At 39.2% G+C, this 26,851-nt stretch overlaps 1 protein-coding gene across 25 annotated transcripts in view; it reads left to right on the plus strand.

Annotated features, from left to right (window-relative positions):
* The first annotated feature begins 7,487 nt into the window (after positions 1 to 7,487).
* The window catches only part of LOC117954876 (receptor-type tyrosine-protein phosphatase F), a 170,369-nt gene continuing 151,005 nt past the window's right edge, over positions 7,488 to 26,851 (plus strand). For 16 of the 25 annotated variants that reach the window (XM_034888920.1, XM_034888930.1, XM_034888923.1 and 13 more), the window contains exon 1: positions 7,488 to 7,966. The gene's annotated coding sequence lies outside the window, so the exon portion shown is untranslated. The remainder of the gene's footprint in view (positions 7,967 to 26,851) is intronic. The other 9 variants (XM_034888934.1, XM_034888948.1, XM_034888944.1 and 6 more) reach the window with 1 other exon arrangement.

Consider the following 26,851-nt stretch of genomic DNA (forward strand, 5'->3'; position numbering starts at 1 on the left):
CTCTGTTGTTGGACAAGACATTATAGGAACATAATCTCTTAAGATAAGATATAAGCACTGAAACAATATGTCTATAAATCATTTTGTGTAGTTTTATTGACTACAAATGACATCCAGTACATTCCAGTTTTTTGAGAACCATATTGCTCTGTTTTAGAAGTTGTAATGGATGGGGTGACCTCTAGCTCACCCAGTAGGGTGTGCGGCCCATGTGGGCTGAGTCCTTGGCAACGGCCCAGGTTCACATCCGACCCGATGCCCTTTGCTGCATGTCATCCCACCTCTCTCTCCCCTTTTTTCAAGCTTCAAGCTATCCTGTCAATTAAAAGCCATACAAGGCCCCAAAAATTTGCATTAGCATCAGTTAGCATTTGACTGAACATAAAATCTGCAATCATTTTTGTCTGACTTATGTACATTATTGGTATGAGGTAATGATGTGTAGACTTTTAAAATCAATCAGCACTTTCAACAGTCTGCTAACTGATTTACCTGCTGCAAAAATAAATGGAAACAATGATTGTATGCTTTGCAGAGGTACCCAAACTCTAAAGTTATTTATCGAGCGAAAATGCCAAATATTTACTACTCCCGGCTTCTCAAATTTGATGATTTGCTGCTTTCTCTGTTTTGTATCACTGTTGAATGGATTTGGATTTGGGACAAAACAAGCAATTTCACCTCGGGCTCTTGGACCGGCATTTTTCAAATTGTCTTACATTTTTAAGACTAAACTATCTTTTTATGTTTGTTTTCTTCTATTTTATTTTGATGCAAATGTCCACTTTTTCCATCAACACTTAAAAAGAGCATAACACTGTTTTATTCGATATTATGTGCACCCAATTAGACAGCATCAAGCTTTTTGGATCACTAAACAATGTAACAATTTGAGGTCCTTTTAACAAAAAAACACAGCAGATAACAACAAAACAGGTGTAATACAATGCAAACCACCAAATGCTATTCTGTGTAAATGCACTGTTGAGTTAAGTCTCTTGCCCTTTTGTCTGCAGTCACTGCAAGAAAATTAATTAATCTCACCCAGATCTCAGTTAAATTTCCTTCTTCAAACCTCCTTTGACTCCTAAATGCAATCATCCCCATCCTCAATCCTCTGCTTTCACTCTCGCCCTGTTAGGAGATGGGAAAGACAGCATTGTATTTCCTCCATGTACGTGTCACTGTCAGGGGAGCGCCGGTGCTCTGCAGCAGTGGCGGCCAGTTAATAACCCTGGTGTGAGGTCTAGTGACGGGGCATCATCAGCCGGCTCTGTGCTGCTGTCAGGAGCCATTTTCCTCAATCAACACCTCGCCTAATGGAACATCTGAGTCAATAAAAACAATCATCACTGCCAATTCTACTGAAAGCAAGGAAATTATTTTAGGTGGCCAAGGAAAACATGGCTGAGGTGTTTGAATCTATCTGTCCAGGGAGCAGCTTCATATGCACTTAGCCAGTCAACCTATTACAGTCGTCTGTCTTTGTCTTTTGTGGAATACATTGATGATCGCAGCAGGGTTTTCTTTTGCGATGCAAAGGCAAACGCCTCCTCGCAGTGAACCGGCCATTGTTTGAGCATGCAGATCCTGCAGTTTGATCTCTCTTGGTGGGCTTGGACAGTTATTTGGTGGGAAACAGAAATCTATGTCTGGCCGTGTTGGATCGGGTACAGACCTTATCAACAACCATGTTTCTACTCCCACCATGGCTTAATGAACTGCTTTCAGCATCCACTCAATATCTCTTCAGTGAGGACCTCCATTGTGGCTCCAAAAGGTCAATAGCTGGACAGTGTGTCTTTGAGAGGCTTTCTGCCTTACTCTAAGACTCTTAATGGTGTTCAATGGAGAGACCCACACAACATTCCCAAGGGGCTGTTCCCAGATATCCGCCCGTGATATCTAATCCGGGCCCATTAGCTCTCCTTCCAGCCATGAAAGAGCGCGGCTCCCTTGCATCTCAGGAATTAAAAATTAACCAGCTAATATCCATTTGTCTGATGGGATGTTCTGTGCGGTTGAAACAGCAGATTCCCCCAGCGATGGTCCGTGAGGGAGGACTTGTGGAACCCAATCTGCTGGAGGGAAAACGCTGACAGAGATGGCAGGAAGAAACAGAAGGATAATTCCTGTCCATCACATACATCACCACTGGCACTGACTCAAGTCTGTAACCGCTGGCTGTCGCGAAAAGACCCCCTCCATAAAAGTAGTCTACTCCTGAGCCTGTCATGGAGCACACTTTACTCTGTGCTGTATTCTGTGCAACATTACATCATGCCATTTCTGTTAATGTGCATACATGTGCATTGTTATCAGTTAGGTAGAGTGGGAGCCATGCATGACATGTCTGTGGTATACATTTAACATTTTGAATAATTATTGCATCGTCACTACACAAGATGGCATGTTTGTTGGGCTTGGAAGTGCTGCACTGCAAAAGGGAAATACTGTATATAGTGTCATTGTTGTTTTTCTCACTTGCAAAAGCAATGTTCGACACTCAGCAAAACCCTCCACATTGCAGAATATAAAACAATTTGTGCTGTGTCGCCTCCTATTCCTTTTTTGATCCTTGCGCTCAAGGGCCTCGCCAACCTGCTGGCTACCATGCATCTCTCCTCTATTGCTGAATGGCTAACTACTCGTACCACAGTGGGAAAAAACAAAGAGGTAGAGGACAGGCTTGTTTCTGCCCCCATCCCTCTGCAGGAATTTTCTGCCTTTGATTTCTTATTTTTTCAATAACCAAGGGCTCTTTTCACTGTTGCCAACTCAATGAGAGCTTATGTGTCCTTCATCCAATTCCAACCCACCACTCTCTTTCTCTCTCTGTATTGCCACTGCTGTCTCTTCCTTTTCGTTTGTCTGCAACCCCCCTTTCAAATATAGCTTCTGTGAAAATGCTGCTGTGTTTCTTGTTGCTCCAGTCTTTGAAAGAGCAAAGTATTTCACATAAATCAAGACTGTCTCTCGTGGCTTAAGAGGTGTGCTTGTTATGCAGTAAAATTCTGTTTAGTTAATCACGTCCTATTATCTACAATTAGACTCTTAAAGGGAATTTTCTCAAATCTTTACAATATAAATCAGTGCATAGATATCTGACATAAATAGCTTATTAAGCTAGAAAGAAGGAAAACTCTAATCTGCAATGTTACTAAGAGACAAACCCTAATCTCGTCCACTGATAATTGGACAATTTTTTTTAAATTTGTAATTGTTCTAGCTTTTTTAATCAAAACTGTTTTCTTTTGGTATCATTATATATAGAATGGCAACTGCCTTGAAGAATACAAATATGTCTTACACCACTATGACACTGTTACTGGTTTACTGGCAATGAGGCAGTTTTTCTGTGTCTCGCGCTGAAAGATACATGACTATTTGTAGCCTGAGCTGTTCAAAGAAGGACATGACATAAGTAACAACATAGACTAAATTGAAATCTAAATCTAATTGTTATCTGTTAAGCAACATAACAACAACAGTATTTAAATCACATACTTTTCCTGGTAAATTTTTTACGTTCTATATTTTAATGTTCATCTCATGGAGTACTTTAAGAGTTTCATTCTGACTAGCCGCTGAGATAGAAACCGCAATCATTAACATGTTTGACTGCATGTTGGTTAATGATGCTAAGAGCTCTGTGTGTTCTCATCATTAACTTCCATTAACTGTTTTCCTGCCTCATTGAATCCTCCGTTAATTGTACAACAGGTATAAGATGAAAGCATATTGCTTTGGAGTCTAGGGTCCCCTGATCATTATGTTTTTACTCTATATTACTTACATGTAGTTAGCCTTTTGGACAAAACACCTTTCTGCCAACTATAATTAATAATAAAAACTATATTTTCAGTATATTAACATAGTAAAGTATACTTTTAAGGTATAGTTCTGATTTTTTGAAGTGGGGTTGTAAGAGGTACTCATCCATAGTCAGTGTAGACGATAGATGGCGGTCGGCACACCCCAAGTTTGGAGAAGCAGACAGGAGAACGGACACAAAAGCTAAGCATGCTAGCTATGTGTTGGAAATTGTTGCAGCAGCAAAACATACGTATTTTAGCCACAAAAAAGGATAAAAACAATTCTAAATATAGTGTACACTTATACTGATACAGTTTTGTTTTTTTAGGTGTTCCTATTTTAGGTGACTAATAGTGGCCCCGTCCACAGTAGTATGCTGCTTAGCTTCGTTACCAGTACTACTGCCTGCTTCTCCGACCTGGGGTGGTGCCGACTGCCCACTACTCTTGGGAATACACCGACAATCGATGACAACCTCATATAACTCTCCTTTAAAACATCTAATCTATACCTTTTAAATATCACAGTGATCTGTATAACACATTTTTTATTTGAAATGGTGCTTGGTAATAATGCAGTTAAAATAAGCACCCATTTATACCCAATAAATAGCCATTTTCTTAATTAAATCAATTAATACTATATTGTATCATAAACCTGACAATAATAGTTTGAGTATAGTTTTTGAGTACTATTTTGATAATAGTTTACAGCATGCTGTGTCTGACAAATAATTGGTTCGAATAAAATGGGAACATCTCATGTTTTCTGATGATGTGATGGGCTGTAACACACTTAACAACCCCAATCAGTCTCATGGGCACACAATCTTCTGGTAAAAATCCAGAAAAATAAATCTAGCAATCAGCTGAATCTAACTTGGTTCAATGAAACTGATGACAACCGGAGATGTACCACGAACCGAAATCAAGACCAAACACATGATAAGGCTTAGAAACACTTATCTTAGAGCTGATATTAGCTAAAATATACGTATATCAAAAATATGAATGAGGCAAAGGGAACTTGTAAGCTATTCTGGAAAAAATATTAAACAGCTTACTACAAGTGTGGACAAAAGGGGGGGGGGGGGGGGGGATAGCTGGGGGCAGCTATTGTCCAGCATCTGCATAGGCCTAATGTACACATAGTGCCAAGGGCATCAGTACTGAAGCATTTCCTTTTATCCCACATAACACTGTCATGGAGTAAGAAATGTTAAAGGCTGATGACATCATGCATATGCTAAATCTGTTCATTAGCAGTAACTGGGACGTTATTTCTCTAAAAATGCATAACCCTAATATTTATTTTCAGGGGGAAAAGATTGACAGTTTGATTCCAAATATCATCGTGGACTTCATTTTAGCTTTAAACCCAAAATATCTGGTTCAACAAATGATGTAATAACTTTTGGATAATAGGGCTACACAGCACCATCACTCCACTGCATATTATTGAAATAGGATTTTCAAGCATTTTGTGTATACACTTCAGTTTTATAGGAATTTGGATTTTTGCTCAGAGGGTGGTAGTGTATAGTCCACCAGGGTAAATTAAATCTGGTACAATTCAACAAATGGCAACATTTATTTTGGACACATTATCAAAATATCTCCAGTCACTATGAAACCCAATATGCATTTCTTTTAAAATATAAAGTTACTTTTTTAAATGTGCTCATGGACTAGCCTATCTTCTATTTTTAATGAATCTTTGCAATAGGAATAATGGGCAGAAACGTAGCTGCTCCAGTTTAAATCAGCCTTCAAACCATCAAGCGCCAACTGCAGGGCTTCATGATAGAAATTAATCTCTTTACAAGTAACTTTTCCTAACTAATTTCCCCATTGAGTTCAATACAGAAATTAATAAGAAAGAGCAGCTGATAAAGGGATCCATGTATGAAGCTTAATTTCAGGAATGGTGGTTAGGGGCTGATTTGGTAGCTCAGACCTTTTTTGATTCAAAGTCATTTAGCCAACCATTTATTCAGTAGCAATAATTAAGAGCAGGAAGTATTTTAGAGTGGGAGATTTGTTCCAATACTCTGATGCATATAGGTTGTTTAATTGACTTACAAATGGGTTTAAGATCTTAAATGTCATTACTTAATCAATATAATGTTAATGTTCAAAAAGCTGCAGATTTTCTTTGGTATGCTCAGTACAAATAAGAGTTTTTTTTTAACCTGATGGATGGAAATAAGTTTATTACCGTATGTATGATTCAACACCAAAAGCCAAGAGGACGTGGACCACAGCATCATAAATGTGTTGCTCAGTAAGCATTTGGTGCTAAAAATATTATCTGGTGCATGCTTTTATTAAGTATCTGGCAAGGGCAAAGCGTGGTTGCTAGCATGTAGCACCATAGCTGCAAAAAACAAACAGAAGAAGACATTTTCTTTGACCTTTTATAGGCAAGTGATGTTTACAGGTGTGCTTCGCTGTGCACATGAGATGTCTGAAGCTGAAAAACAGGCCTGGTGTAATATGTAACAGTATAATTGAGCACATGCACTAATTTCTCCGTCTGGCACCTACATATTATTGGCCGTAGATCAGCTGGAGTTATGCCTAGGTAACGATTGATCATGGTAAGGTTAGAAGGAGGAGTAAATGGGATGTCAGAATCCTAAAGATATTCAGGTCCACATCACTGGGGGTCACAGCATCCATGCCATGCACACTCAATCGCATTGCTTGAATCCCTATGCACTAACAGCCAAGTTATGCCCATTACATTGCTTCACTTATGAATTCTGTAGTTCCACAAATATTTCCTTATTTGACAGTTGGTTGTATCAAATTTTGAAATGTCCAGTCTAGATTTTGAGTAGCCTATTTTTGATACCATCTTCAAATATGGAAATTACAGTTTAACTAAGGGACTGTAGAGCTTATGGTCTTAATATAGTTTTTAATATTCAAATGTGAATAAGTTGCAAATCATTAAAGTATTCCTATTCCTGTCAAAGAGAGCTGCATAACATGTCTATGTGTCACTGAACCGTGACGAATATTTCTCATCCTCTCCCAATGCTGTGTTAAAAAACTATTTCAAGTACCGGTGAAAGAGCCAGAAAGTTGGCCTGCACGTATAAATTATGAATTGGATTGTCCCGAGTCTTCACAAGGTGAGAGCAAGGATGAGGATGGGTAGGGAGGCTGTATAGATGCATTTTATTTGGTCTAGAAAATGGGGAAAATAAGGCCGTATTTATAAATTTCTATTCTCAGTGATGATTCATGACTTTGTTTATTGCACAGGCTCCCACAGTGGGGCCTGGGGACCCCCTCCAGGTGGTCCCCAGGAAAATGAGGAATAGCTTAATTCCACTGTCATAATGAGTGAATGTATTAAAAAGTTTTTATATACCCTCAGTTGTCTCTCCAACCTCCTGTCATATCTCATAAATCATAATTTTCTTGCAAAATCACCTTAAGCGAAGTTCCCTCGTTGCAAATATGGGTTCATTGTCTCTTCTTTAACGTGTGCTTAGTACAAACAGTGAAGTACAAATCGTAAGTATGAGGATCCACTTGTGTCTAGTGCATGTTTTCAGAGGCTGCTGGACTTGAGGGGCAGGGATGAATGGACACAGCAGCGAGTGTAGCCGAGTGAATCCGAAAATCCTGCTGACCGACCTGTATGTGTTTTCTCCACAGAGGCAGAAAGAAGCGTGACTGTGAAGGGAGAGACGTAACAACTCCCTACCTTCCACAGCTCCTTCTGGGGGGTGGGCTGTATGCAGACTTGTGCTTATAACTTGCAAAAGAATAATTTTACTTGCAAAAGAAGAAATAACATTTGTTCTCGCCTTTTTGCGCGCAGGCAGCGACACTCAACACTTAAGCGGAGCTGACGTTAACCCGTTAGCAGCGAGACACGGGAGCTGCCACGAATAGATCCAGTCTCCACGACTCCGGTCGGCCGACCGGGATAGGACCTCGTGTTCCTCTGGCAGTGGACTCGTATCTTTCCCCCTCTTTTCTTTTACTCTCTGGGTTGGTACTAACTCTTGTGTTTTGCGGCTGTTAATTACATAAAGTGGATTTTTGTGCTGGCTACAAACTGAAGACAGGACTAAACGCAGCGGTTCAGAGAAGGAGAGAAATGCCAACGGCGGTGACAAAGAGGAGATTCAGTAAGTGCACCGTTATCTTTTTTTCAATGTCCCCCATTAAACTTGAGACGTAGCTTTTAGCTTTGTCGTTCGCGAACTTGCCTTAATTTATCTGTTTGTTTGGCATGTTTTGTAAACTGGAATAACTTAGAAAATGCTTTTTAAAGGTATAACGTTAACGGTTAATATTTGTAAGCCGGCTCTGTCTGGCCAAATCGGTTTTCGGCTAACGCCAGATAGCCACGCATACAGTTTGTTGCTGTTTTTATGTATGCAAACCCTGAATGTATAGCTAGCATTAACTTTTATTTAAATGCCGAATGACATGAGCAAAAATCCCTGGTCTACTTGAATGAGTCTCACAGAAATATTTGGTATTCATGTTTACAATAAATGCAGAGATACTATATCCACATAACGTCACATTAATGTAGATGGGGAAAGGAGCAGCATACTTTTTTGTCTCAATCACTTATTTTACTAAGTGATTTTCGTTATACAAACCTGCGCAGACTTGGCAATAAACTGAGGGCAGGCACTTTTCAGTGAGCAAATTGACGTAACGTTAGCAGTAGTCTTTGCAGGGATGAAATCTTTAATCAAGCGGAAAAGCTGTCGAGAATCACTAATTAAATAATGGGAGCAGGTGGTCTGTGGGGCGTGAGCCTGTCTTCACTCAATTGTTTGTCTTATTGCAATGTAAGGATCTGCTCCCATTTTTGACCTTATGCTAGAAATGCTTTGCCATAAGGTTCAAGCCACAGCTCTCTTCAACCTGCCTTTTCCCTTCATGTGTGCGCGTGCATGAGTGCGTGACCATGTCAGCAGCGCCTGAGCGCCTCCGGCAGATGAAATTCTCTTTCTTTATTTATCATTACCAGAGACAGGTATTCGAGTTCTTTCAAAATCTCTTGTGATGTACAGTATGTCATTCATCTGCCCTTAAAAGTCACCATTGCTGCAGCACGCGTCGTGAAGACAGGTTTGATGTCATGCACTGTCTCCTTGCAGCTGAGGGGAAAACATACATTCCAGCAATCATGCATTAGAGAATTCAATTGTAAAACCATTTTTGTGACAGCTTTTGTTGGTGCTCCACTTCATCTGAGCCTAAGCCCTCCTCAGGTCTGGAACAGATCTAAAATAGGGGGAATGTTGTTTTTTACACAGGATGGATGCAAAGAAAGATTCTCAACATTGCATCAAGCCCACAGCCCTGTTTGGTTTATTTAAAGAAAGGATTTGGAAGCAAGACTGACATGCTGAACTAGCCTCATGGCCGTCCTTTATCAATGCATGAATCCGATTAAAGTTGTCACAGACACAATGAAGATACCTTACCATGAGCCAAACTGTAACAGGATGAAACAGGGTGGGTTAGTTTCTTGGAATTGCATCAGAGGCTTTCTACAACTGAATCCTTGGCCCTGCTGCGCATGTTTGGGTTTCTAACCTTAAGCTTCTGCCTACTGAAAAGAAAGTGACACAGTGTATTTCCACTCTCGATTCAGGGTCATTTGAATGGTAACTGTCCTATGGGCTGTAGCCGACACAGTAAAGGCCCCAGTAGGACAGCCTACTATAAAATATGGCTTTTGCATGTGGGCTAATCGAAACAGGACAACACTTAATCAAAGACTAATGCCGATTAGGCAGTATAGTCTCACTAGAATTTCTTTCATAACGTAAGTGACTCTCAGAAACGCTTTGGATCTAGGATTCAGAGTTAGGACAGGTGATATATATATAGTTATATATAGATGCTTTATCATTTAAACCTGTGTTGACATTGCTGTTAGGTGCCATGCTGCTAAAGTATTAAGGATTTCATTTTTCATGTTGGCTAGCTTTTGTTGGTTTCTTTACTGAGTACCCTGATTTATTTTCCTGTTTATTCTCTCTTTTTGTGGGCTGGGAAAGCCATAATACAATCAATGAACTTTTGGGCATTTTCTGTACAATATGTTAATAACTTCTACCATGGTTTGTGCACTGGTGTTTATTTGCTGAATACTGACACATTCCCACAAGCTATTAGGCCTACTTTATACTCCAACTACTTGAAAAGACACATGACTTATTTGACCTAAACCTTCTGACTCCTTTGGGGCCCACAATGGATCACCACAGTGCTTTCATCTTTTGTTTCCGTCCAAAAGAGTCAACAGTTCATTTGGTGTCTGAATATTTTCGAAAGAGTGCCTGTGAAAAAAAAGCTAGGCACTTAGCTGGTGACATCATCTGCTTGGCATACATATTGGCAAAAGCTAGGCTACATAGAAACAATTAGGAAACATCAGCTAGCTGACATTGCAGCCACCAAAACATTATGAAAAGACCCGTGGTCTAATGTTGGAGGGACACCAGTAACCAGTGTTGCATTTTGAATTTGGGTGACCAGGCCACCCTGTTTTATAAACTTTTGAATGACAAATTCTTCCTTCAAAAGGATTTACTCGCAATTGTAATGCTGTGTCTGTTGGTAGGGCTGGGCAATATAGGGAAAATCAAATATCACAATATGCTTGACCAAATACCTTGATGTCGATATTGCAACAACATTGTATGGTTGACTATTAGTGCTTTAACAAAATGTTATTTACACACAATGAGATTTTTGATAAATGTTCTACTGAAAGGATTTAATGTCTTGGAGGTAAATAATAGAACAGCTAGAACGGTCTGGTAAGTTCAGAAAATTACTAGTAATTACTAAATATCTAGTCACATATTGCGATATCGATACAACATCAATATATTGTGCAGCACTAATCTGTTGGGGTTGTTGTCCTGCGTAAATCCCTGGCCTGTGTGAGCATTTGTATGTGGTGGTGTTGGGTATTTCTAGCGGGCCTGGTCCGGGGCTAGTAGCCAGAGCATCTGCCTCAGCTGCCTCATATTCCGGTGCTCCATGGCGTGGGCACGGCTGAAACGCGCTGTTAAAGAAAACCAGCTCCTCTGCGGCCACACACTGAAAAAACACTCGGCACACCCCTCTCTCAACTGATGTTTTCTCGTGCTTTCCATATGGGTAAAATCTTGATAATTTCAGGGCCTGGGAGTTATAATGAGAGGTTTTGCCCAGAGTGTGTTGGGCTGTGGTGGGCGGGATCAGCATTTCTCTGGTTTATAGGGGATTATAACTGTTCTGAGATGCCTCACTGACCTACTGTCAGGGCGTTGGCACAGAGAAACCAAGGACTCTTTTTAACTAGGCAAACTGGTTCAAACTGGTTGTACTGAGGCTCTTTGGCATGGTGGTTATATGAGCCAGACTATAACTTAAAGTTTAACACTGCAAGTCAGGCTAGTTACGATAGGTTATAAGATTCTGCTACAGATACAAATTGTGCTGCTTTTCTGCTTAGACATCAGGAGGTTTTACACTTGCGTCTATATGAACACCGCGAGCAACCTCTATTGTCCTGCATCCCATCCCCACATCAAGACAGGCTGCTCTTAGCAGCACGCTTGGTGGAGTTTTAACAATGCTTGTTCCTTAACGTCAGCAGAATAAAGGCAAAGAATGATTTACTACTCTGTCTGCAAGGGTAATGTAGGAGCAATTTGACTGCTGATTGAAACCAGGTCTCCCATTTCAGAGTCCACTGGTGGCATTATAAACCATTTACACTGATGTTTTACAGGGCACCCCTGCAATGGGGAACATGGAAACAGACACACAGCCTAAAAATGGCCTGCACTACGAATGGCCTATTTTTATCCAATCCTTGTGTGATTTGTTGTCTTTACTTCAAAGTGTGTTGGTGCAGCTGAGTGAAGTAGTGAATATGGATGACATTGAAAGGTCACATTTGAATCAGTCCTGTTTTCAATTTAAGGACCAGCTAGATATAGGGGGTCCATATGCTTTGGATTATACAGCCTTGTCAGTAAGTGGTAGAGCTATTTTTCCTCCAGGCATTGTGTGTGAATCATAACGGCTGTCCAAGTTCTGTGAAAATTGGCTCAAGCAATTTGCTGTGTCAAGACCTTTTGACTTCTTTGCACTTGTTCTGTATCAACAAATGTTAGAAGGTAGCCATTACTTAAATGTACCAAGAAGACCTAATTATATTTTTACCACCTAATCCTTAAATACACACAACTCATTACAGAGTCAAAGTGGTGCTGAAGAGCAAGAGGAGAGAAAGTACAAAGACTAATGATTGACGGATGTTGAAATTGAATTGTGGAACTTTTAGGACTTCGGTATTCTGTTAATGCTTCAGTTTATTAGTAAAGCTCAACATTAGCTGCAGCTACATCACAGTAAACACCTTCCAACAAACATAATTGGCTATGGCTTTATCGTGAAGCAACCATCGTCAGTGTTCAGTTACAGTCATTAATGGTGCCTTTACTTTCTTTTGATCCGTTTTCAACAAGGTCAAAGGTGGTCTCAATCTGTGTTTGGATAATTTTGCTTTTTGTTTTTGTTAACCAATCACCATAATATAAGTGATCAAGTGAAGATAGACACCATCAAAATAGCAACAGTCAGCATTAGAGTTGCATGATCATTTCATGTTTGCTAGATCGAGCTGTATTTATAATGGAAATTTACAAGTTGAGATATCAAAGATAAGAAGTAGGTTAAGGTTTTCTCAGTGCATTACTTGCTGACAGCTTAAAAATATCACTGCTCTTTTTGCTGTTGAGAGATTTTCTGGAGAAATGGAACTTTCAGACAACTGTGGAATATCATAATCACAATGTGCAGTTAGCCGCCTATTGGTATGCATACCAAAGACTGTAGTGAGATGTAGAAACTGTTGCTATTCATCTGCCTTCCCTTAGATGTCAGATGGTCCCAGATGGCTTTGCATTCTCACCACAGTGGGACACATAAATGTGGATTGTGTACAGGTGTTGTAATTGTTTTATTATGTTTCATTGTTTCCCATATAAGGATACCTGCATGTCTAGTTGCTTTGTTAACTTCTCTCCACTGAAATGTAAACGTAATTATGTGAAGCAATTCATTAGTGTTGGGAATCGAGAACCGATTCCGACTTGGAATCGTTTAAAAAATTACGATTCCAGTAGAAGCGATCCTTTATTGGAATTGTTTGGAAGGTTTTGGTTTCAAATCCGATTACCACTTCCCAATTTAATAATTGTTTTGTTGCTTAGCTTTGTTGCCTTTGGCATGTTACATTTACTATTTTATTAAGTTATATACAGTATCATTCTGAATATTTGGGGGTTTTGGACTGTTCAGTCAAATCAAGCAATTTGAAGACTTCACCTTGGGCTCTCAGAATGTACCCAAGGACCAGTATCTGCCTTATATAGTAATTTATCGATCTGGCTATACATTAAGTTACATGAGGACATTAAGAAATGGTAACTATGCTCTGTATAGAGTAGACTGATGATAACATGAATTTTAGGGATATACCAATACAATGTACCACTTAGCATCTCTCAATGCAGTGTGCTTGAGCTGATACCTGGAAGGAAAACAATTGACCAATGACCATGCATTTTACTCAATATCTGTCAAACAATACTGTGTTGTGGTTGTTCAGCTCAAGTGATATCTCCGGTTTTGAAACCACATGTGGTTGTGTTTGTTGCATTGTACAGTGCTGCTATTGCTTTGTGTCATCCTGCTGGGAAACCAGTTGAAATGAAACACTATGTTGTTTAATTTTGGGCTCTCAAATAATATAGTTGTATACTTTCATAAAGTTGAGGGTGAGTTGAAATATGAGACTCATTTTCAGGCAGTCATTATTGCTGCAGTGTTGAAATATATAAAATGGTGATGCCACTGTAATGCATCAAATCCAACTGTGGATTTTATGAATCATTAGAGCCCAAATAGCTTCATGTCCTACAGTCGCCACATGTGGGTTATTACGTCTTTCGTCCTAACATAGACTTTGTGTGGATATTCATCCTGGGTGATAGCACAGTAGACAGCTCCACATCTTGTGTATTGGTAAATGTACTAGGGAAATGACAGGAACATGAGACACGCATGTAACACCTCAGTTTCTCGGCTTTGCCCAGTCAGCAGAAGTGCACAGATGACGCACTCTTTTACTTCAGACAAATGCTCGATGCAGACAAATGGAGCAACGGCTCACTGGCTGGTGTCATTCATTTCCTTGTCATTGTCAACCTACTCTTTTCAGGCTCGTCTCTACTGTAATTAGAACACACACACACACACACACACACACACACATACACACACACACACACAGAACATTGCATGAAGGTCAAACAGTCAGCTGTCTTGAGGCTGGACTTAAATGGCACATAACTCCTTGTTTCGAGAATGGAAGACATTTGACAAATTCACATAGCTTATGTAGATTGAACATTGAGTGCAATGAACAATGAGTCAGTTTTCACACTGAACTTGGCCTGGATTTAGGAACACGTTTTCATGATAGCAGAGCGGGCAACCAAACCTATCCTGTGAGAGATTGAAAACATCCTTCTTGTCTTCTTGCATTTACTTCATTATTCACTATTGACACTTAACATGCTGTTACACTTGCTGCATAACTAATAATGCTTCAAAAATGTTTGACAGTTGACAGTCATACGGATATTCTTCATTTATGTTGATAGAGAATCAGCCTTTGCGAGTTTTAACGAGCACTCTTTCTTTCATTGGAAGGATGTCAGCAGATTGTAGCTTTTCCCTGTGCTTTTTTTCTCTAAAAGCTCCTTCCCTCAAGGGAATATCTGTCCAAGCCATTACCAGTTTTGGCAAGAATACAGTTATACAAGCACATGGACAGTCAGAGATTTTATGTGCACTTTCAGGTGCAAAAATCATGCTGACTGTTAGAAAAACAGATTGGAAATCAGTATCAAGACACTGTCAAGCCACTCCACCATGATGCCTTTAGCTCATGGAAGGGGTAAAAATAGTTTATGATTGACAGTTGGAACTAGGGCTGAACGATATTGTGTTTTAGCATCGACATTGCAATGTGAGCATGCGCGTCACATCGCAGGACGTAGCGATATTGCCACAAAAAATATTTTGCTGGTTGATTTAAAAGTAATCTTTCACCATTCTCCTTTTACATGATTATTACCATCCGACCCTTCCGCTTTAAGACAAGTAGTCATGTGGGCAACGTGTGTACGCGACGTTAGTCCAACGGGGTTTATTGTTATGGGAAGTGAGGCTCTCTGTGTGTAGGAAAGTACCGTAGGCAGCAGCTGCCACTGACTCAGTGATGCGCGTAGTTTTCGATAGGGAGTCAGTGAAGCTACAGTAGTCAGTGTTTTATGTTTGCTGCAAATACAAACTAAATCACCTGATTACTGCAACATAATCACTACGTCTCCCGGCCAACTATATTAACGCTAATATAGTTAGCCTAAAGAAACAAGCAGAAAGCTGCTACCAGCCAGGCTAAAGCTAATATAGTTAGCCTAAAGAAAAGAGGCGGAAAGCTGCTACCAGCCAGGCTAAAGCTAATATAGTTAGCCTAAAGAAACAAGGGGTCCCTCTGGTCCAACAAACGTTACGGTTCGGAGCCGCGACGCTGGAAACATAACACTAATCTCATAACACAAAATCCCTAGCAGTCGGGAATGATTTATTATTTCCAAATAGAGCTATTTATGTCATCTTTTAAAAATTGCTTTCTCTTTTTTTTATATTGCAGTATACGTATATCACAGGGGGAAAATTATTGCAAAGTGAGATTTTTCCAATATCGTGCAGGCCTAGTTGGAACCATAATAGTTAACGAAGGCTGACATAATGGGCATTATCTCAAGACAAGCCGAAAGCAATTGTTTTTGCTTACAGAAACAAAAATTGAATAGCTGACCATGTGTTGATTGTACCAGTGAAAACACAGGAACCCTTATTGGCACTAGCAGGGCGTGCTAAAGCACAACATTGAGTAAGGAAAAAGTGCATGCCTTGCAGTGTGTCTGCCCCGCTGATAGGGCAGATGGATAGGATTTTAGGGAGTGGAGGCAGGGCACTGTGGCCGGTAGGGACAAAGATGTCAGCTCTTCATCCATGGAGGGCTACCAAGGGCCTTGGCTCTGAGCACCTACAGTAGTGTGTCCTCCTGACAGAGCCTTGATGCCATCCTAGACCATTAGTGTTGACAGCATGTCCATCATGTCTCACTGGAGCTCATGGTCAAGAAATGAATAAGTAAGAACAGAAAATATAGAAAGCACACTTATGTAAGTAAACAGGATTTTAACTGTGCAGATGATGCTTATTTGCAACATTTCCCATGCTATCTGAATGCTGCTGTGGCTTGTGGCTTTTGCTTCAAGCATAGACTGTCTTTAGAGCCTCCACAGCTAGCGTTGGAGATGTTTTTCAAGATGCCGTGATTTGATTAAACGTGAATGTATGACACAAGTGAAGACAAGTGACTCTAATAAAGCCATGTAATGAAATAATTCAGTGACTGAATTAAGGACTGAGCAAGGCTTAAAAGAGTGCTGTTCTCACAACTTGAAACTAATTTAAAGACTTTAGTAAGAGGCTACTTACTGTAAATAATTTACTCTCAGGGCTACAGCTTGTGCTTGTCAAATACTGAAATATGGTCAGACTGTAAAGAAGCCAATAATGTATCTTTAAGATATGTGCTGTTTACAAGTGATATGGTTTTAAATGGTAAGAAATTGAAATTTTCCCAAGTATGCATGTGAGTGTTAATTCTTCTCTACGCTTTAACATGTATATATACAAACAGATAGATTTCAATATTATTTTAGGAATTTTAAGTAAAATACTAAAACATACTAGCCTATTTCATGCACATATGAGAACAAATCATGTGATTTTAAATACTAAATTAAAAATATTGTGCAATCTTTATCACTATTTGGTCTTTTTAACCCATACATGTTAGTGGTGTACAACTAATTGGATGCTTCATTTTTTACAATTTACCTTTTTCAGTTTATGACACATACCATGTTAAAATGTTGATATTTTAATAAAAGATAACTCAGTTTGGTAGTACTTAAATTAATCAAATACTATTTCAAATTGAAAGTTGTAATACTTTCCATTACAGACATGGTTAACTGTTGCACTCGCAAATCTCTGAGCAAGTCCTTAATGAAGTAACAGGCAATAAAGAATCACCGGGAGGGTGTTTCCTGTATCCTGTTTATATATAAACATGGGCAATGATAATATAAATTACCCAGTATGTAGTTGCACATTACCAGCATTCATCAGACTCACAATAAGTATGTTTCAATGGTACACAATGTTGTGTTTAGCTGTTGATTTTCCCTAACTGTAGTCAGAAAGTAATTGGATAACACAGCATGAAGTTATAGAATGCTTTAGGTGATGGAGGAACAGGAAATCATTTAGTTCCATCTGTAATTAATTGAATATATTGTATATTTAATGTGTATGGACACTAGATAAAAGGCTGCTTTTCATTTCAGTAAGGTCTACAGGTTATGTTCCACTGCAGCACAGCATGGTAGGTCCATTGTATAAATACCTATTTTGGATGTTTATATTTATAGGGACAGATCTACAAGTAATGAATATTCCCTAAACCTCAAATACTACATATTATAGCAAATACAGCCTGAGCTATTTTGCAATGTTTAGTGCTAGATGGAGTTTTATTTAAAAAAAAGATGCCATACAAAATACATATGCCATTACACAAGAAACAAACTTACATATTAAATACACATTAAATTAAATGTGCCATAAAAGCGCATAAGCTCCTAATCTACATGTTCATCTATTACTACATGCCTGATCAGTTTCAGAAACTTTGATTTAAAGTGATCCTAGTTTTGATCCATTGTAAGTTCTGTGGATAAGAAGAAGGTAGGCCTGGCCAAAGGAGCTTTAATAAAACAACATTTTACAATTCCCCATAGATCAACCCAGAATACTGGAGCCAGACATGTTTAGCCATGTTACTAAACACTGTAGGAAATGTCTGTGTATATATATATACATATAAGATGTATATGTTGGCATTAATTAATACATTGATTAATTAGTTAATCATTTATTTAATGACTTTATTGAAAGTCAATGCTCACTCAGTAAAATAGCCTCATTCTATTCTGTTGCACTAATAAACAGGCAAAGGCATGGCACATTAGTCATTTAGTGAACTAACGCAAACTCCTTACTTAATATGGATGCAGTTGTTTTGAGCTTTGAAAGAAAGTACTTATTTAGGCATTTGGCAATATTGCATTCCTAACCAGCAGACTGAAGCTGTTTTCAGACATGCACCGCAAACCTGAAAATATCTAGACATTACCCGGCGGAGCTCTGTGTGAGAACGCAAATGTCTAAATGAACGGCGCTGTGAGGCGGTGTAAAATGCGTCATGTCCTGTCTGCTGCACGCTCTACCCAGCGCAACTCACTCGTCTAAATCAAACCGAGTTTGTCCAATAAGTGAGAAACGCATCTGACTCGGAAATTATTATGTTGTGTGCAATATGCAAAAGGGAAAATCTGGACTACGTCAGGATCTAATTCCTCGGACATAATCCAGAGTTCATTTGTGAAAACAGTTTTAATAATAGTTTAGGTGGCACTTCCATCTTTATTTTCTTAATTTTTAATTATCTTTAAAAGAAAAAAAATTGTTTAGCACATAGGTTTTATGCTTCATAACCTGATTTTTGGAACTCTTTGGTCACAGTTTCCTCCACTGCTACCAGGAAGAGTCAAGAGAACCCAATGGATATAGCAAGGTGAGATCCATGCTGCAGCTCCTCTAAAAGGGCAATGATTCATGAGGCTGGCTGTCCTGTCCCTTGGGCTGGGAGGAATAGCTGGCATTATCTCCTGCAAATAGGTCTGAAAATGCTCTTGGCCCGGTTGACCAGGGCACTGATTTATAGCTCAAGATGCGCTGTGCGGTCTGGCTCTATTTTTCAGCATAGGTATGAGCCCCCCCACCACTGCATGCACGGACATGCACACAAACTCAAATGTATACTCACACGTCCTCACTTTAGTGCACACAATCTGTGCATCTTCAGTTTAAGTTTACTTTGGCCATGTATTTAGGAGAGAAAACCAAAGAACCAAATTTATGACACCAAAGATGTGGCGTAAAAGAAATGTCCCATTGTTCCTAAGCACAAGGATAATAAGTTTCCCACCAATATCTTTCTTTGTCAGGGCCTATATAGAGATATGAACCTTATCCTTGACATGAAGTAGGAACCAACTTCAGAGAAATATAACTTTCTAGAAGAAGTTCCTTTTAATCTCAAATCTGAAGATACAATTGTTCTATCTGAAATAGTGTGGAATAGTGTAGTTAAGCCATTTGGGATAGTTGAGTCTTAAGAAAGGCTGCTTATTGCTTTGTGTGTCTTCCTCACTAATAAGCCTTATTATATCCATGTCTGAGCTTTGGAGCCTCCCAGCAGTTTTGAAGTTCTACTTTCAGCCAGGTCATGTTGCGTACAGTATTTAAGATAATTAATTGACAAAGTAAACAGATTTTTTTTTGAAAAAGCTCCAGTCACTTGAAATGGTGCAGATTTATTTAAAGCCTTCAATTGTCACAAAGCAATTAACGTGGCAGACACGTTCACTGAGCCCCTCATAAAGGCTCTGACTTTTCTAGTCCTTTATAAGTGGGACAAACTTCTGTCTGATTCCCACGCTGGTTCCTTTGCATTACACAGAGAAGGCTTCAAATGCAAGCAGTCATCAGTCTGTTTTCACATCAAGCATGTCCTTTCCTGGGATTGTGTTTAGCCTTTTCTCATCAAAATAGCAAGGCCTGGCAGAATCAGGGGGCGGGAAAGTCAGACTGCAAACAGGGGTTGCACAAACCGGATTTGACTTACTTCGTGAAGCGTTTAAAATGCAAACTGACAGGGAATGTTTTAGCCAACATCACCTGCTTCTAGTGTTGCAGTCCATCCCATTAGACAATTCCCAGTCCTGTCTCACCATTGTTACATAACATCTACATAAAAGCAGGGAACTCATGTCTCTTTTCTCAAAAGAGTAACTAGAACTCTCTAGGGGATCAGCAGCAGTTGCTTTGGGTTTTAAGGACTGACTTCTAACATTTGTATGTCTCAGAGGTCTCCACATGGTATGCCCCCCCCCACCCCCACCATCAGACTTTTTTCATGCTGGGTGCTAATGTTTCTAAATGGTGTACTTACAAGTGGATTATTTAAAAGGCTACATGTCAGACAGATCTTTATCTGGCTGCCTGGCAGCTTGACTCGGACTCACTCGGCTTCCTGTCTCTGCATGTTGATTAGCTTGTTTTTCTCCCCTCTCCTTGCCTTGCTGCGTAGTTCTGTGCTAACTAACCTCATGTGATTTGGGACCAGGGTAGGGTAAATCCTTTTCTTGTCCTCTTCTTCAATGCAACATAGTAAAGACTATCCACATGTTTTGTGCACAAAATAGTGAATATGATGAGTATTTCCATTCTGGATACAGGAACATTTTCACATGAGTGCTCAACTTCCATTTAGTTCAAATAAAGATTAACAAGATTGGAGATTTATTCACTTTTAACCTTTTGATCAGCTTACTGGCACTTGGCAAAAACCTTGTTGTCTTCCCTACATTATGGTGCTTTGGAGATAAAACAAAGCAATGTAATCTTTGAAAAAGTGCATTCATTCAGCAATATTCAGGTATTAAAATTTATCAGGAATATCACATAAAGGCTAGAAACCACCAAATTCACCCTTTTGCTAAATGTTGCTGTTTTCAGTGAACATTTTTTAAGTAAATGGAAAAGTGCATTTATATTGGTATCCATGATTGCTTTTTAGAAGAAACTTAAGTGACAGAGGGAGAAGTCAAGACATGCCCACCCAAACAAAGCTTACAGATAGGGTTGATTTAATAAAATCTCAATCATTTATTTCAGACGCCTTTACAACTCTTTTCTAGCATTGTGGTGTCTTGTATTGACTTGTGTAGTGACTGTCAGGAAAACATGCCTTATTTTATATTCAGCTCTGTGTTCTAAAAACCAAGGCTAATATAAGCACAATTGCTTAAAAACAAGACTCATCAATAATGTTCAGCAGCATGGCCAAATAATGTATTTCTCACTTTTGCTTGCTACAAGTCTTATCTTTACGCTTTTGTACCTGCACAAAGCAGTCAAGCCCTTTGAGCTGATCTGAAAGTAATGTGCAGGCATACTTTATCTGCCAAAGAAAGCACCAAAAACAAACAAACATCAAAGTAAAGTCCAGCAAATGGGAAATAAGTAAGATTATTTTATTGAAAAAATTGAGTTCTAATCTCTTAGAAAGTAAGGAACACTGTGAAACGTATCAAACATTTAAAGGGCAACTGAAAACCCTGAATAGGACATAAACAACAGCCTACAGAACTACATCTGGCTACACGTCGTTTTGTCCACAGAAGACATACTATCTTTTATTTTTATCAGCCCACTAGTCCTTTGATGTTGGATTGAATCCAATCTGATACATAGAATTTCCTAGATAATACAGCTCAGAGTGCACACACAAAATTTAAGTGGGTCTAATTTAAGATTGGTAAAGCATTTTAAATATCTCTGACAGCTGCATAGCTCTCATTATTGTCATCATTACTGCTTTTCTTTGATGGTTTCATATTGTATTCCATATATTGTGTACTGTGTAGTTTTATATAAAGTTCATAAAGTAAGGAGTATCAGTCTACTATTGCAATGCCTCTTATTTGCTGTGACATATCTGCTTCCCCAGACAGCTCTGCTTGCCAATGAATGCCACTAATCTTCAGTAATTGATTGTAACTGCACACTTCTCGCTTTCATCATTGTAGATGCATTGGGTAATGGTTGGCCATTCTTGACTGCTGTACCAGAAGCAAACAAAGGATTGGGAATGGATAGGGTTTTACATAGCTGATATTGATCCATCAGAAAATGGCTGGATTGCACCTGATCCTGGCTCAGGACATTTATCTAACCAAAGAGGCAATTCTGACCACATCAGATTTTGGCTGGCGTGGTCTGGACTTGATTGTTTCACAACTATGTTTGTTGCTGTTCATGTGTGGTAAGATCACCCAAGCATACTAGGGAACAAGGTTATAGATGCATGGACTTTCCATACCTCTGGGTTAAATGAATAAAGGTCCCTGGTTTTGGTGGAGAAACAACAAGCCTGAGTCCTTCAAAATGCCAAAAACCCAGAAATTATTTATGAGATGAGCAAAACTAATTTGTGGTCGTCTGCATATTCATTGCTGACTTGTCCCATTATTCAGAGGGTCATTTACATTTTAAACAGCATATCATGGTCAAGGACTGTGTGTACTTCCTCCCATAAGCCTCTGGAGCATTCCAATGAGTTCACTCTTTGAGGGAAGAGATGAGGCTATTGATTAGAGACACTCTGACCTGTGGTGGTAACAGATGAGCAGTCACTCACTTCTAAAGCTTCAAAGGGACATGCGGCAGTGATTGACCTTGTTCAAACCAAATTAAGATGACAAAACATTAGCGTTTATTTTGTAATCATCTTTTAATAACTTAATTGGGTTTGTCAGATCAATAGATTTATTTTACTGTGAAGTTTTGAAGGAAAGGCTGGCCTTTTAACTTCCAATTTGCAGTGATGTCTTGCCAATTATCTTGCTCCCTCAGGCTTTCATCTGCAGGATTTTTTGTCACAGATGTTAAGTTCAAGTAAATATTATTCCTAATATGTCAGTCCCCCTGGTTTGATAAATGTGATGTGTTGCTTTCGATGTGTGACAATCTAAATATCAGCAACAAGTGTGACGTCATAAATGTCTTCATTGTTGGTATTTAGCCAAGGACAAATTGTGTAGATTGCTTTCACATGTGGTGACTTGCTAAAATCCTTGTATGGCCAACATGTTTTCAGGGCTATGGGTGAACAGATGGGATGATGATTCAATTCAATTCAATTCAGCTTTATTCATGGTATCAATTCATAACAAGAGTTATCTCGAGACACTTTACAGAGTAGGTCTAGACCACACTATAATTTACAAGGACCCAACAGTTCTAGTAGTCCCCCCCAGAGCAAGCAACAGTGTGACAGTGGCGAGGAAAAACTCCCTTTTAGGAAGAAACCTCGGACAGAGCGGGGCTCTCGGTAGGCGGTGTCTGACGGCTGGTAGGGGTTGAAATGAACAGTGACAATAACAATCACAGTAAAAGATAATGGAACAGTGACTACAACTAGTAGTTTGTAGTAGTTCATGACACACATGATAATGATGTGTCGGACATTCATATTTTTTAACAGTGGGGGCACAAGACTGATAATTTAACCACAGTAAAATTCAAAAATGTAATTACCAGCCTTTTTTTTTCTCCCAATAATGGAATTTCAGCAGGTAATTACAACCAATAGGCTATTAGATATTTGACTGTTCAGTGGGGTATTGTGCTTTTCTACGTATGTTGGGCAATTTCCGGAACTGGAGAAACACTGTTTGTGGGATGTGCAGACATGAATATGGTATTTCTGTGAGTGCATCCCTCTTTGGTGCTGCTAAGCACCCTAGGCTACAGAAGGGTGAATTCATTGTTGCTTCTCCTTCACTGCTGCATCTTCTATTAAAATGTTCACAGACCACTATGGTGTTTCTGCATGTTTTAGCCGATTCTGAATGTGCTCCTGCTGTGCTATGTAGGGGTGGCAGTAGCTCAGTTCGTGGGAAGTTAGGTTGGGAACCAGAGGGTTGCTGGTTCAAGAGTGTGGACTGAGGGTCCCTTGAGCAAGGCACCAAACCCCCAACTCCTCCGGGGACCTGTCCACGGGCAGCAGCAGCCCCTCACTCTGACATCTCTCCATTTGTGCACGTATATGTCCTGAGCATCTGTGTGTGTGTGTGTGTGTATCAGGTGTGTTTCCTGTGTGTAAAACAGTGAAAAAATGTAATTTCCCTTGCAGGATTAACAAAATAAAATAAATTCACCTTGAAATACAGTGGGCCAGTCCTGCCTCCATCCTCCAGCTCCAACCCTCAGCAGGGGCTGAGGCCTCTTCATTACTGCCCACTACCGACCCTCTCTATCCACGCATTACCAAGTTAAAACTTACTTGGCAGGACTTCTGATTCTGATTTGTTTACATCTGTGGAACTATCCATGTATATGATCTTTTAGGGCCTCATTGCGATTGAAGTTTAGATAATAGTTTAAACTAGTGTCACCAGAAGATTTGTATCAGCTCCTGCATATTGGTACATTGCTAGTTTTGAATTGAAAAGCCTCAGCACACAGAGTTAGCTCTTAGTTAAAAAGCATTTTTTGCACAAAAACAAATTTGTAATGTTGGCTACAGACAAGAATTTTTCAGCAGTGCTCCATAGTCATTTATTAATATTCCTAAAATCATAGAGTACAGCTAGTTACCAAATCAGAAGACACAGTACAGTGATTGTATCCGTGTGATGTGTAATTCAGAATTTATAATACTCAAGAAGCATTTTGTCTAGTGCAAGCTGAGATTCAACACAGACATCTACATCCAAATATGAACTCAACAAAAATCCTCCAAAGCTTGATGAGTACCAGACAAATTGCCTCTATCCAAATCAGAGACGAATAGCGATGAAATAAAAAACAGTTCCTCTTCTGTGTGATACATCTCAAGGTTATCCCCGTCATTAAACGACGGGAGAGATTGACACTTAGGGGTTTATGCTGACTCTTAAGAGCGCTGTGGCAGCCACAGCACCAGAGCTCAGTGGGTGTCTGTCCTGAGGCCCTTCTCCCCTCTGGTGAACTGTTCTAATGTGAGCATGTGCATCTTCATCTTCACATTAGCAGGAACAACAGTGCAGCTGCCATTTGACTGAACTGTTTAACATGCCTACTCAATGTTTGTGTGTGATGCTGACACCAGAGGAGCAGTGAGAGCCTGTGCGGAGGATCCTCTAGCACAGGTTAATAAACCAGGAAGATGAGGATTATATTGCTCTTGTCAATCTAAGCAGTCAGGAGAAGTAAATAGCAGTTTTGCCTGAGGACAACTCCAAATAATGCAGTATCTTGGCTGCTGTATGCCATTAATCTTCATAATAAGGATTAGACCCACTAGCAGGGTTTGACAATAACAATTGTCCTGTTGCCTGTGGCCAGCTTCTCTAAAAAGGTTTTTTTGTCTTATAATTTTGTGCAGAGATAAGTCTGTTATCTGTGCCTCTGTGCTCTGTCCGTTCACTTGTCTTGTTGTTTTTCTTACCAGAGATCGCGCACTAGATCAATCTATACTGTCTTAAAAATTGTACCTTACTATGAACTGACTAAAATGGAATAGGTTTTTGCATTTCTCACATATTACAAGGTTAGGTAGTGCTAGCTAAGAATGACACCATCCGTCTATAGTTGCTCTCTGACATAATGTTGTATTCCTTTTGATTTCAATTATGCATATTAATTATTGGCTACATTTTAATTTTAGTTCTGTGATCAAAGCGTTTCTACACTGACCTACTTTTAAAGTAAAAAACTCAAACTTAATAATTCAATTTAAGTTTAATTGATTGCTCATATGAGTGGTTATTAATTTTATACTGTGAGTATTTGTTGCATGATCAAAAGGGCTGTAGGGCTAATATCTTTTTTTGATCAATGAAATAAGATAAAAGGCACAAACTGTCTTTAATCAAATGAAATGAAAGATGTTTTTCATTGTGTGGATGAACCCCTGCAAGCTGCTTATGACTTTGTGCCCATTAAGTAGTGATGAATTAAAGCAAGACACAATCAGTGTTTTTAAATGTGTATAAATAGAGTTTTTTCTGTACACTGGGCCTTTTTTCATTTTCATAAAAGGTTTGGGTTGATATTCTGCTACATTTTTTCTTTCACACACTGGAATCAAATCATTGTATTACAAGATTGCAAGAGAGAGAATTAGGAGCCGGGTTTGCATGATTAAAAAAAAGAAAAACGTTCTAATGTATTTTGTGAGTTGGTTCAATTTGTCTTTTCTTTCTTATATTAGTCTCAAATTTGAGTATTAAAATTTGTCCTGACAGCCTTACTGGATGCCACCTCAGTATTAGTCAGTGGGGCGCTGGGAGCAAATATGACATAATGTAGGGACATGTACAAACTAACCCTAACCCTAAATATTGCATGATTTTTGTTTCATTGTGGAACTACTAGCAAGGTTGAATATGATTAACATCAATGTGTAAGTGATTACTGTGCATGGCAGATGTATTGGCTCACGGTTTAGGAAAATGACTGCTAACAGACTAAAAGGGCCATGCTGTAAGCAGAGCCAGCAGCACCTATGTGTATGTTGGCATTGTATCTTTCTCACACTCCCACATCAGGTCCTGTTAATGTAGTGGCAAAACGGACGTGGAGATTAACTTGCCAGTCTCATGAATAGCCATTCTCTGTGATGTTTCATGTTAGTGCTGATTACATTTACAGAAAAGTTTATATTTGTTATGTAAGAGGGCTTACTCATAGATACAAAATATGCAGCAAGGACCAATTCATATTATGAAGTTGTTAAATTCAGAGTCAGTTAAAGGAACAGCAAGGGATTTTCCCAAGGACTTTCCCTACGGGCTCTCACCAGTATAACACAGCATAATAATTACTGAAAACATTAATGTGGTTGGTGTGTTGCCTTTCCAACTAAGAACTTAAAGGCCTTTGTCCATTTTAAGAGCTCTGCATCTTGACAACGCCTCATAAATTTTTTTCTAGTTTTTTTGTCTTTGCTAGTCTCAAGGTTGTTATCTTTCATTTCTTGTTCTTCTTCAGGCATAACTTTCTCAGACTCACGTATGCTGTCAACCATTGAGATGATCTAAAGTATTTTATAACCGACTCAATAGCCAGCTTACACACTGAAAACACATATAATTCCCCACTTGACATTCATAAGGTTTTTGCTTTTATATTTTTATTTTTACTTTGAGTCCTTGTAAAGC

The sequence above is a fragment of the Etheostoma cragini genome, chromosome 12 (assembly GCF_013103735.1).
Source record: "Etheostoma cragini isolate CJK2018 chromosome 12, CSU_Ecrag_1.0, whole genome shotgun sequence".
In the NCBI taxonomy this organism is placed as follows: Eukaryota; Metazoa; Chordata; class Actinopteri; order Perciformes; family Percidae; genus Etheostoma; species Etheostoma cragini.